This window comes from Trichosurus vulpecula, chromosome 8 (assembly GCF_011100635.1).
Source record: "Trichosurus vulpecula isolate mTriVul1 chromosome 8, mTriVul1.pri, whole genome shotgun sequence".
Lineage (NCBI taxonomy): Eukaryota > Metazoa > Chordata > Mammalia > Diprotodontia > Phalangeridae > Trichosurus > Trichosurus vulpecula.
In genome coordinates this window covers 63,277,697-63,288,280 of record NC_050580.1, presented here as the reverse complement: position 1 = coordinate 63,288,280, position 10,584 = coordinate 63,277,697, and positions in this window count along the sequence as shown.

Genomic DNA, 10,584 nt, shown 5'->3' with positions numbered 1-10,584 from the left:
GACTTGCTGTGCCTTTGGTTTTATATGATCAAAAGAAGCTCATGAATTGTAGTTTTAATAGATGCTTACCCCAAAAGTTCCTTGAACCTGGGCATAGCTTTTATCAGCAGCAAGGTGGTGGGCTGGACTACACTAACAATTAGAATTATCCAACAATAGAATTTTTGTCCTTGTTCTTCAGTTGTTTATCAATGGTGTCTGACTCTTTGTGACCTCATTTGGGTTTTCTTGGCAAGAAATACTGGAGTGGTATGCCATTTCCTTTCCCAGTTCATTTTATAGATGAGGAACTGAGGCAATCAGGGTTAGGTGACTCGTCCAGAGTCACGTAGCTAGTAAGTGTCTGAAGCCAGATTTGAACTCAGAAAGATGAGTCTTCCTGACTCCAGGCTCAGTATTCTATCTAGCGTGTCACCTAGCTACCTAGCCTACCCCTAACGGTGGAATGGACGGCTTCAAAATGTCAAGTCAAGGAGCCTTTATTAGGCATTTGCTCTATGTCAGGCACCATGCTAAGAGCTGTGGATACAAATAGAACAAAAAGATACATCTTTCACCTTCAAAGAGCTTACATTCCAATAAGGGAAGGCAATGCATAAAAAGGAATTGAAAGGAAAGGCAGAAGGAGAACAAAAAGAACCCACACTAAGAAAGTTCAGAGTCAGAAGCAGAGCCAGGAGAGAATGTGCAGGTCGGCTAGGCTGGGTCCTTCCAATAAATGGAGATTCTGGGAAGAGCTCAGAGATGGGAGAAGGGGGCTGTAGAGTAGAGGGATGTTCCAAGGTAAAAAGGCACAAAAGACACAAGGATGTTTAGGGGTGAGAAGGCCACAGGCACTGAGGAAACTTCCAGTGCAGGAAGGCAGTTTAGGCATGGGGGTCAAGTACAGAATGTCAGAAGTAAAGGCAAGAGAGGAAATGAGGGATGGCTAAGAGTAGACCCCATCACATAAAGTCTCTAAGCAGAATAAATATAAACTATTGGTGATATTGCTGAGGGGAAGCCTGTTCAAGTAGAGGGTGGACCAGGTTCTTCATGAATCTGTGAGGGTTCCTAGGTAGGAACATAAGTCATGTTAAGAAACAATCTTCAATTAAATGAGTGACTCCTCCTCCTCCAGCCTTCTTGGCATTAAAAGGCATTAACATGAAAAGGCTGAGCCCATAAAGGCCAGCTCTTATCTCTCAGAGAGACAGGTAAGCACAATTTGATACCTAGGTCCCCCTATGCTGGACTGGCCATGTGCCCTGTGATTATCCCATTTTTGTCCTGAGCCTGTGATAAGCCTAGATTTTTTACCTTCAATCCCTATTTTCCTCATGGACCCAGCCTGGGACACACTCTTTCTAAAAGGACCCAGTGGTAAATTTCCAGCATTGCTGATGGTGAACAAATGAAACCATTACAAGAGACAAAGGCAATACTTGAAGCCAGGTTCCTGAAAGGTTAGAAGTCCATTTATGCCTGGTCTCAGTTCTAACCAATGAGTCATGTTAGTTCTACTTCTGATGTTCCCTTTGAGACCTTAAGTCTCAGTTTACCCATTTGTAAATGGGAAGATTCAATTAGATGGCTCCTGAGATATCAGCTATAGGATCTATGGTCCTATGGTCATAACTTTGATGTTCTCCCTTTGGGCCTCAGTTGTCTTATCTGTAAAAAAAAGGCTATGGATTACATGATTTTTAAAGTCTCTTTTAGCTTAAACCCTGATTCTGTCAATGGAATCTATCCACTTCCCAATTTTCCCTAAGTGATCCCATTATTCAGGGAAACCATCCTGAGGTTTTTATAGGTGGAGTAGATCTGAGAACACAGACTATAGAATAATTTGGGGGGACTTTCAAAAGCAACTAGTCCAATTCCTTCATGTTATGCAGAAGGAAATGAAGGGCCAGAAAGGTTTAGTGGTTAGCCAGTTATCTTTGTGGAAAGGAGAGGATATGAAAGAATTTACCACTTTTCACATGGGTGTCATGAAGTGCTGAGCAGGGAAAGAGGGAAGTGACTTGGTGAGTCATTGGAAAGTAAGCCTCCTGAAACCTTGCCAAGGGTTTTCGAGCGATCTCATCTCTTCTGGAGACACAAAAATAAAAGGGTTAACTTGCAAAGTTCTGCTCCTTTACACTTCCTTTTCCTGTTTCTTCAGCTGACCTACCCCTGGACTTTCAAACAAGAGGAGAGAAAACAGCATATTTTCTCTGAGTTTCTGGAGTTCAGCTCTGCTGACTGTACAAAACATCTGGGCCTTGACTGGTGAGTCCTGAGGGGGCTAAGCTGTGGCAGACGCCAGGATAAGGGATGAAGTTGAGAAGGAGAAAAGCGAAGGAAGGGGTGAGAAGGGGTTGGGGCTGGGCCTGAATTCTCTCTTGGGCTGGGGCTGGCCAACATATGTATGATCATTGAAAGTACTGAAAAAGGAAATTAATTTAGGTAGAATTGTCATTTTCATTATATTAGCTCAGCCTACTCATGAGCAGGTGACATTTTTCAAGTTGTTGAGATCTGATTTTATTTGTGTGAAAGTGTTTTGTAATTGTGTTTATACAATTGCTCGATCGCCAATAGAAAACCTTGCCCTCTTGTTCCCTGTTCTCTGCTCCCTAAGTTAATCTCCCTTTGATTATTTTCTTTCTCCAATACTCAAAACCTGTACATAGAGCAGCCCTCAACCCCTGTGAATGAGACCATTGGAGGTTCAGCAATACTGCCTTGCAGATTGAAAACTTACCTCCCCCCTGGACCAGTGAAGTGGTATAAGGGGACTGGGCTTAAGAGGAAGTTGATCTTCAGAGACACAGGGTCGTACCCCCGGGTGCGAAAGGTGAATAATGCAAAACGTATCTCATGCTCTGCATGAGCAATATCACTAGGCAGGATGAAGGAGTCTACTACTGTATCAAGTTCAAGAAAAACTCTGCAAGTGTACTCAGCTCTGGGGATGGCACCCACCTCATTGTAGGTAAGTATAAACTCAAGAAAGGCAAAGGAATACAGGGAAAGAGCACCAGATTTGGACGAGGTGACCAATATCCCAAACCTAGTTCTGCTACTTTTTAACTGTATGACCTTGAGAAAGGATGAGGGGGGAGGGAACAAATATCTAAGAAGGGCCTACTATGTGCCAGACAATGTGCCAAATGCTTTATAATTATTATCTCATTTGATTCTCACAACCGCCTGGGAGATAGCTAGCATTATTACCCACAATTTAGAGATTCAGGAACTGAGGTAGATCAAGATTAAGTGACTTACCCAGGGTCACACAGCTAGCAAGTCTCTGTTGAATTTGAATTTAGGTCCTCTTAACTCCAGGCCCAGCACTTTTTCCACTGTACCACCTAGCTGGTATAGTGGAGAAAGAGTGTTGCCAATGGAGTCAAGAAAAGCTGGATTCAAATTCTGCCTCTGACACTTCTTAGCCATGTGACCCTGGGCAAGCCTCTCTACCTCCATGTGCTTCAGGTAACAGGACTTAGAAGACTAGTAAATCTTAGTCTACTAAACTAAAGGCTGGTTGGGGGAGGGAGTTCGCACATCAGGAATCCCTTGTCCCAACACAGATCCTTCCTGCATTCTTGTTAAGAGCCTTCCAGTCCTGAAGTTATGTGACTCTAAGACACTTAATGCTTTCTGGGTCTCAGCTTGCTGATGTGTAAAATGAAGGGGTGCGCTAGATCACCTCTAAGATTCCTTACAACTCTGAGTCCTGTGGTCTCCTCTGATCTATCAGTTCTTCTGCTCCACAGGCTCCAGATCCCAGCTTCCCTTCCTGGGATTCTTCCTCCTGCTACTACTCAGTTATCCAATCAGCAAGCACTTATGAAGCATTTACTGTAGGCAAGGCATGTACTGGGCACTGGGGATACTTTGAAAGGCAAAAACACCAGCCCCTAGATCTCAAGGAGTTCACATTCTAATGGGAGAAACAGCACACAAACAATTATGTATATGCAAGATCTGCATATACTTGTATAAATGGGAAGTGGACCCAGAAAGAAGCATGAGCAGTAGGAAGACAGGTAAAAGGCCTCCTGAAGAAGGTGGGATTTGAGCTGTCTTCAAGGAAGCCATGTAGGGTTCTGCTAGGAAGCACTCTGCTTTTTGTACCATCCTTTCTGGGGGTGGGGTGGGGAGTTAGTTGGTTTCCTACCCTTTCTGGCAAGGATCATTTCTAGATATTTCTTGCCATCCCTTTAGCTTCCTGGCTGTCACTTCTGGATCCTGGGGAAAGTCAAAGAATTGTGGAAGCTAAGAGTTGCAAGACACATTAAAATCATCTGATCAAACTCCAGTCTAATAGATAAATGCCCTCTGCAAGGTGCTCAATAAGTGGTCTCATTAGCCCTTTACTCATTTTTTATAGTTGTTATCTTTTGTTTTTGCATCATTTCCCTTCCACTCCCAAAGAGCCAGGCTTTATAACAAAGAAGAGAAAGAATCAAAATGAAGCAACATAGCAGTGGCCCACAATCAGAAAACCCAACTTCTGCAAAGAAAGGAAGTGCTTTCTCATATCTTTTCCTTGTTTTTAATTATTTAATTTATTTTTAGTTTTCAACATTCATTTTTATAAGATTTTACTTCTAAATTTTCACCCTCTATGGCCTTCTCCCTTCCCCTTCCCCAAGATGGCATGCAATCTGATATAGGCTATACAAGTACAATAGTATTAAATATATCTCCACATTAGTAATATTGTGAGAAAGATCAGAACAAAAGGGAAAAACCATGAGAAAGAATAAAAAGCAAAAAAAGAGAAAACAGTATCTTTTGATCAATATTCATTTTCCATAATTCTTTCTCTGGATGTGGATAGCATTTTCCACCATGAGTCTTTTCAAATTGTCTTAGACCATTGCATTGCTGAGAAGAACTAAGTATACCAAAGTCAGTCACTGAACAATGTTTCTATTATTGTGTACAATGTTCTTCTGGTTCTGCTCACTTTACTCAGCATCAGTTCATGCGAGTTTTTTTAAGGTTTTTCTGAAATCTGCCTGCTCATCATTTTCTGATAGCACAGTAGTATTCCATTACATCATATACTACAGCTTATTTAGCCATTCCCTATCTGATGGGCACCTCCTCAATTTCTAATTCTTTGCCACCACAAAGAGCTGTACAAATATTTTGGTACATGTGGGTCCTTTTCCCTTTTTATGATCTCTTGTGTCATAGTAGTGCTGTTGCTGGATCAAAGGGTATGCACAGTTTTGGATCGTTTGGATAGTTAGGGCATAGTTCCAAATTGCTCTCCAGAATGGTTGGATCAGTTCACAATACCATCAACAATGCATTAGTGTTCCAATTTTCCCACATCTTCTCCAACATTTATCATTTTCCTTTTCTGTTGTATTAGCCAATCTGATAGATGTGAGGTGGTACCTCAGAGTTGTTTTAATTTGCATTTCTCAAATCAATAGTGATTTAGAACATTTTTCATATGACTATAGATGGCTTTAATTTCTTCCTTTGAAAGCTGCCTGTTCATATGCTTCAACCATTTATCAGTTGGGGAATGACTTGCATTCCTATAAATTTGACTCAGTTCTATATGTGCTTAAGAGATGAGTTGTTTATCAGAGACACTGGCTATAAAAATTGTTTCCCAGCTTTCTGATTCCTTTCATACCTTGGGTGCAATGGCTGTGTCCATGCAATTCTTTTTTAAATTTAATGCAATCAAAATTATCCATTTTGCATTTCATAATGTATTCTTATCTCTTGTTTGGTCATAAATTCTTCCCTTCTCCATAGATCTGACAGATAAACTATACCTTGCTCTCCTAATTGGCTTATACTATCACCCTCTATATTTAAATTATATACCCATTTTGACCTCATCTTGGTATACATTGTAAGATGTTAGCCTATGCCTAGTTCTGCCATATTATTTTCTGGTTTTCCCAGTCATTTTTTTTGTCATATAGTGAGTTTTTATCCCTGAAGCTGGAGTCTTTCAGTTTATCCAATAGTACATTACTATAGTAATTATTCCACTGATCTACCACTCTGTTTCTTACCCTGTACTAAGTTGTTTTAATGATTGCTGCTTTATAATATAGTTTTATATCTGGAAGGGCTAGGCCTCCTTCCCTAGCATTTCTTTTCATTAATTCCCTTGATATTCTGGACCTTATGTTCTTCCAGATGAATTTTATTATTATTTTTTCAAGCTCTATAAAATATTTTTGGTAGTTTGATTGGTATGGCATTGAATAAGTAAATTAGTTTAGTTAGAATTGGCATTTTTATTATGTTAGCTTGTCCTACCCATGAGCAACTGATATTTTTCCATTTATTTAGATCTGACTTTATTAGTGTGAAAAGTGTTTTGTAATTGGATTCATATATTTCCTGAGTTTGTCTTGGTAGGTAGACTCCCAAATATTTTATATTCTCTACAGTTACATTAAATGGACTTTCTCTTTCTAGCTCTTGCTTCTGGGCTTAGTTGGTAGTACATAGAAATGCTGATGATTTGTGTGGGTTTCTTTTATTCCTATAATTTTGCTAAAGTTGCTAATTATTTCAGGTAGTTTTTTAGTTGGTTCTCTAGGATTCTATAAGTATACCATCATATCATCTGCAAAGAATGGTAGCTTTTTTTTTCTTCATTGCCTATTCTAATTCCTTCAATTTCTTTTTCTTCTCATTGCTAAAGCTAACATTTCTAGTACAACATTAAGTAACAGTGGTAATAATGGACATCTCTGTTTCACCCCTGATCTTATTGGAAATGCTTCTAGCTTATCTCCAGTACATATAATGCTTGCTGATAGTTTTAGATAGATGTTACTTATCATTTTAAGGAAACCTGCATTACACATTATGCATTCCTGGTATGAATCCCACCTGATCATAGTGTGTTATCATTACTATCAGTTGCTATAAACTCTTTGCTAATATTTTATTTAAAATTTTTGCCTTTATATTCATTAGGAAAATTGGTCTATAGTTTTCTGTCTCTATTTTGGTTCTTTCTGTTTTAAGTAGCAGCACCATATTTATATTACAAAAAGAATCTGGCAGGACTCCTTCTTTGCCTGTTTTCCCAAATAGTTTATATAATATTGGAATTAGTTGTTCTTTAAATGTTTGGTAAAATTCACTTTTATACCCATAGGGCCCTGGAGATTTTTTCTTAGTGAGTCCTCAATGGCTTGTTCAATTTCTTTTTCTCAAATGGGGTTAAGTATCTTATTTCCTCTCCCATTAATCTGGGCAATGTATATTTTTGTAAATATTCATCCATTTCAGTTAGATTGTCAGATTTATTGGTATACAATAGGGTAAAATAGCTCTTAATTACTGTTTTAATTCCGTCTTTGTTGTTGGTGAATTCACCCTTTTCAATACTGGTAATTTGGCTTTCTTTTTTTTTTTTTGCAATCAAATTAAACATAGATTGTTCTGTTTTATTTTTTTCATAAAACCAGCTCTCAGTATTATTTATTTTCATTTATTTGTTAAATTTTTATTTATTAGTTCAATAGTTTTCTTAATTTCAATTTTATTAATCTCTCCTTTGATTTTCAGTATTTCTAATTTGGTATTTAATTGGGAATTTTTAATTCGTTCTTTTTCTAGTTTTTTGAGTTGCATGCCCAATTTATTGATCTTTGCTCTTTTTCACTTTTACTTTTTACTTTTCTCCATTTTACTTATGTAAGCATTTAGAGATATAAAATTTCCCATAAGTAATGCTTTGGCTGCATCCCATAAGTTTTGGGATGTTCACTTTTTTCATGTTTCTTTTTGCCTTTTGTTCTTTTGCTTCTTTCACAACCTGACTAATATGGAAATGTGTTTTATGTGATTGCAAATATATAACCTATATATAGGTTATCCTATACATATATATATCCTATATATATATATGTATATACATATACATATATATATCCAAATATATGACCTATATGTAATATCAAATTGCTTATTGCCTTAAGGAGGGGGGTAGTGAGGGAAGAAGAGAGAAAATTTGAAATTCAAAATTTTTAATATCTGAATGTTAAAAATATTCTTTACATGGTTTTTTGGGGGAAAATAAAATATTATTTTTTAAAGTGGATACAAACATGACTCCATTGAACCATGGACTTGAAAAAGATAGACCAAAGTTTGAGATCTCCCTCCAACCTTTATTATCTGTTTAATTTTAGGCAAGTTATTTTTTGAGCCTCAGTTTCCTCATCTATAAAGTGAGTAGGACTTCCAGTGCCAAGATGATGGAGTGAGGGAGGAACCCCCTGGCGCACTTCCAAATTCCCCTCCAAACATCTAGAAAACTGTCTCAGAACTAATTTAGGAGTGGGGAAGCAGCTGACCTGCTTGGCAGGAAAGGTGTGTCTCACTGAATGGGAGGGGATCAAGGTCCTAGAGTAGCAGCAGCCAGCCTCACAGTAGAGGGCCTGCAGCAAGGCTCTAAGACCAGAGGCAATCCACCAGCAAGGCTCTGCCCTCTGGCAATCCAGTATGCCTGAAGCAAGGCAACAGTCTGTGCATCACAGCAAGGCCCTACCCCAGCACCCCCACAGTGAGCACAGGCCACCAGCAAGGCCTCATCCCCACTGCTGACCAGTAGTGAGGCCCCACCCCTGGGGCCAGCCAGCAGTAATACTACAGCACTGGGGCAGGCCAGCAGAAAAACCTTACACCAAGGAGAAGCCAACAGAGAGGCACCCCCACACACACCCAGTACAAGCCAGCAGGGAGGTTCTTCCTACAGTGCAAGACAGCAGCAATACCCTGAGCCCAAGAACAAGAAGCCTGGGACAGTGCAGGAGCAGAGCCCAACTCTCACATAAAAATACTGAGTCACAAAATAGGCAGAAAACATAAGCACAAAACAAAAAACAACTTGACTATAGAAAGTTACTGCGGTGACAGGGAGGATCCAGGCAAAAACTTAGAAGAAGACAATAGTATCAAAATGGCTACATGTGAAGCCTCAAGGAAAAATGTAATTTGGTCTCAGGCTCAAAAAGAGTTCCTAGAAGAGCTTAAAAAGGACTTTAAAAAGTATATTAGAGAAGTGGATGAAAAATTGGGAAAAGAAATGAAACTAGTACAAGAGAATCATGAAAAAAGTCAACAGCATGGGGAAAGATATACAAAAATTCACTGAAGAAAATAATTCTGTACAATTTAGAATTGGACCTGTGGAAGCTAATGACTCCATGAGATATCAAGATCTGATAAAACACAATCAAAAGAATAAAAAGAAGGAAATGTGAAATTGCTCATTGGAAAAACAACTGACCTGGGAAATAGATCCAGGAGAGATAATTTAAGAATGATTGGACAACTTGCAAACCACGATAAAAAAAAACCTGAACTGCATCTTCTGAGAAATTATGGAGGAAAATATGCCCTGAAACAGACAGCAAAATAGAAATTGAAGGATTTCATCAGTCACTACATGAAAGAGATCCCAAAATGAAAACTCCTAGGAACATCATATCTATATTCCAGGAGAGTACAGCAATATATCACAAGGATCATCCACTATTACCAAGTGGGATTTATACTAGGAATGCAAGGTTGGTTCAATATGATGAAAACTATCTGCATAATTGACCATGTCAATAACAAAGCTAACAGAAATCATATAATTATCCCAATTATCCCAATATCCCAAAAGAAAAAGCTTTTGACAAAAAACAGCACTCATTTCTATTTAAACACTAGAGATCATAGGAATAAACAGCATTTTCTTTAAAATGATAAGTGATATCTATCTAAAACCATCAGCATGCATTATCTGTAATAGTGATAAGCTAGAAGCCTTCCAATACAATTAGAGGTGAAACAAGGATGCCCATCGTCACCTCTGTTATTCAATATTGTATTGGAAATGTTAGCCTTAGCAATGAAAAAAAGAGTTTGAAGGAATTAGAAAAGGCAACGAGGAAACAAAACTGTCATTCTTTGCAGATTGTATGATGGTATACTTAGAGAATCCTAGAGAATCAACTAAAAAACTAGTGGAAATAATTAACAGCTTAAGCAAAGTTGCAGGATGCAAAATAAACCCATATAAATCATCAGCATTTCTATATATTTCCAATAAAGTCAATCAGCAAGAGATAGAAAGAGAAATTCCATTTAAAATAAATGTAGACAATATGAACTATTGGGAGTCTACCTGCCAAGACAAACCCAGGAACTATATGAACAAAATTACAAAATTCTTTTCACAGAAATAAAGTCACATTTAAACAACTAGAAAAATATTAATTGCTCATGGGTAGGCCAAGCCAATATAATAAAAAAATGACAATTCTCCCTAACTTAATTTACTTATTCAATGCCATACCAATCAAGCTACCAAAAATTATTTTACACAGCTAGAAAAAATAATAACAATATTTATGTGGAAGAACAAAAGCTTAAGGATATGAAGGGAATCAATTAAAAATGTGAAGGAAGGTGGTCTAGCCACACCAGATCACAAACTCCATTATAAAATCATAATTATCAAAACAATCTGGTACTAGCTACAAAATAGAGTGTTGGATCAGTGGAATAGATCAGATACACAATACACTATAGTAAATGACCATAGTAATCTCGTAT